This window comes from Dioscorea cayenensis, chromosome 5, assembly GCF_009730915.1.
Source record: "Dioscorea cayenensis subsp. rotundata cultivar TDr96_F1 chromosome 5, TDr96_F1_v2_PseudoChromosome.rev07_lg8_w22 25.fasta, whole genome shotgun sequence".
NCBI lineage: Eukaryota > Viridiplantae > Streptophyta > Magnoliopsida > Dioscoreales > Dioscoreaceae > Dioscorea > Dioscorea cayenensis.
The window spans coordinates 13,428,744-13,431,297 of NC_052475.1; the positions used below are offsets into that span (position 1 = coordinate 13,428,744).

The 2,554-nt window shown below is 40.8% G+C and overlaps 1 non-coding gene across 1 annotated transcript; it reads right to left on the reverse strand.

Moving 5' to 3' along the window:
- Positions 1-2,177: 2,177 nt before the first annotated feature.
- Positions 2,178-2,284, reverse strand: LOC120262623. The gene has a single exon (XR_005536886.1). It is a non-coding gene; the product is annotated as a small nucleolar RNA R71 (small nucleolar RNA).
- Positions 2,285-2,554: the final 270 nt, after the last annotated feature.

Here is a 2,554-nt window from a genome sequence, read left to right on the forward strand (position 1 = left end):
TATCTGGTTTAAGCACTAATACATGTGTATTTACGTTCTTTTGCGCATGTAGGGTTGTGAAGCTAAGTATTAAGAAAAGAAGACAAAAGTAGATTGTGAACGCACTATTTGGTGGAATCTTGGAAGGAACAAACGCGAAGATACAAGTGGGGCTCTAAGGTACGTGAATGTGCGCCAACCTCCATGTATTCAAGTGATTACAATGAGGTAGAAGGGCACGAAGGCAGTCACATTTGTGTATCCCGACTTGTGCATTGATAGTAAGATCTTCACAAATGAGGCCTTTGATTGAAGAAGAGTTGCGATCTACGACATAAACGTGTGCCTGTTTATGTTGCCTCGATAAAAAGTGTGGAATTGGGAGTGTTTTTGGGGAGTACTATAGTAGGTTATTGGGGAAGCTTTCGTCGGCATCGATCCGGCGAGATGTGCCCTAGGCCGGATAAGGGGACCTTTGGAGAAGACACCGCTACTCCACAAGACCTTCAACACGAATACCGAGTGGTTTTTTCTATGGATTACTTATTTTTACATTCGATTTCATTGTATATTGTAACTAGCTCCATGGAGAGCTAAACCCTTAGTGGGTACTTGGATTTGTGAACCCTAGGATGAATTTGTTTCATTAATCTTCTATTATGTTTTCCTTAATTGATGTTTTTAATTGAGTTTCAATTTTGAATGATTGTTGCATGATTTCTCCCTTAGAGTGACACTAGGGTTGAGAGTCTATATTGGTAACCTTTGTATGTGAGTGACACACCATGAGGGTTATACATTAGCAGATTGGAGAGGGTCGAGAGGGTGAGTCGAGAGGTAGCTGAGCATCTCCTTTTCCCTCCGATGTGATTTATCCTACCTCCACATTCCAAGAGTTCTTTGTAGTCATAGTAGAGTGAATAGGCTAAGGGATGACCTCCGCTGGGACTTAGTTACACAGGCAACAGAGTGAAGCGTTGAAGTGACTTTAGCACCTAGGGCTTAATTGCGACTAGGGGTCTTTCACCTGGACCAAAGGGTTAGATCTATATATTGGAATAGGGCTTATCACTTGGAATCCCTAGAGTGTCTTGCAACTCTACATAGTGTGAGGTGTTGTGATTCATCGATTTCTCCGCCGGGACATAGTGTAGAGTTAATCACGGTTTACCTTAGGTTTGGGTACCATGTGTTTAAGGATTTCTATGACTTATTAAGCGTCAATTAGGAGATATAATAGTTGATTTTGCACTTGAAGCAATTTTCCTAGGTGAAACAATATTCGAGTACCCGACTTCTATCAATTGCTTTATCTCTCATCTATTTGTGCTTAATTCTCTCTTTCTTGTTTCTTTTATTCTTGCTTTCATTACATTTTATCAACAAAATCATTATTTCGCCTTCGCTTAGTTAGATAGCAATCTTGGTATTTTTATTCCCTTCTCCATGTAGATACGATACCAACTCACCTGTGATTTATTATTTTGACAAACCTGTGCACTTACGGGTCACACGCAGAAGGTGTTGTCAAGTTTTTGGCGCCGTTGCCTTGGAGTAGGCGTTTAGTGATACTTTGTACTTTGCTATTTTAGCTATTCATCATTCATTCTATTTCACATTTTCTTATTCTATCATCGTTCTGATTTTTTTTTTCTTTTTGGTTGCAGCTCCATGTTATAACCATAGGAAACCCTTCACAAATTGTTGAAGGAGATTCTAAGCTTGAACTTACACTTAGAAGAAGGGGAAAAGAACCTGTATAAGAATCGTCAATCCGTGCTAAAGTAGAAGGCCAAGGGTCGGATAATATGGCAGAATAGAATAAGCAACAGAGAACACTTTCCGACTATGCCAGACCTTAAGTTTTGGGCACACAATCGAGTATTATGCGACCCCTGATCACAACTCTGAACTTTTAGCTGAAACTGGCATTCATCCAAATGATTCAATAGTCAGCACAGTTCAGTGGTTTGGCCGATGAGGATCCGAACAATCATATTGAGAACTTCTTAGAAGTTTGTGATATGTTAAAAATTAATGGAGTGTCAGATGATGCTATCAGGTTGAGGGTTTTTCCATTCTCTCTCAAAGGAAAAGCCAAGCAGTGGCTTCATTCATTACCAAAGGCTTCCATCACGACTTGGAATGAAATGGTCGAAGCCTTTCTTGTGAGATACTTTCCCCCTGGAAAGTCAGCAAGGCTTCGTAATGAGATATCCTCATTCATACAGATGGAGCTCGAATCATTGTTTGAGACATGGGAGTGATTCAAGAACCTCTTGCGGAAGTGTCCGCAACATGGTTTCCCCGACTGGATGATCATTCAAACTTTTTACAACGGGTTGAATCCAAGTACAAGACAACTTCTAGATGTTTCCGCAAGAGGTAGAATAGGGAACAAGACCCCTGATGAAGCTCCGCAATTGGTAGAAGAAATGGCCATGAACAACTACCACTGGACCGCACGGGAAATGAAGAAAGTAGCCGGACTCCACAAAATCGATGGAGTCACTTCTTTGGTGGCCCAAGTGGAATCATTGAGCAAGAAGTTAGACCTTCTAACTTCAAATAGATT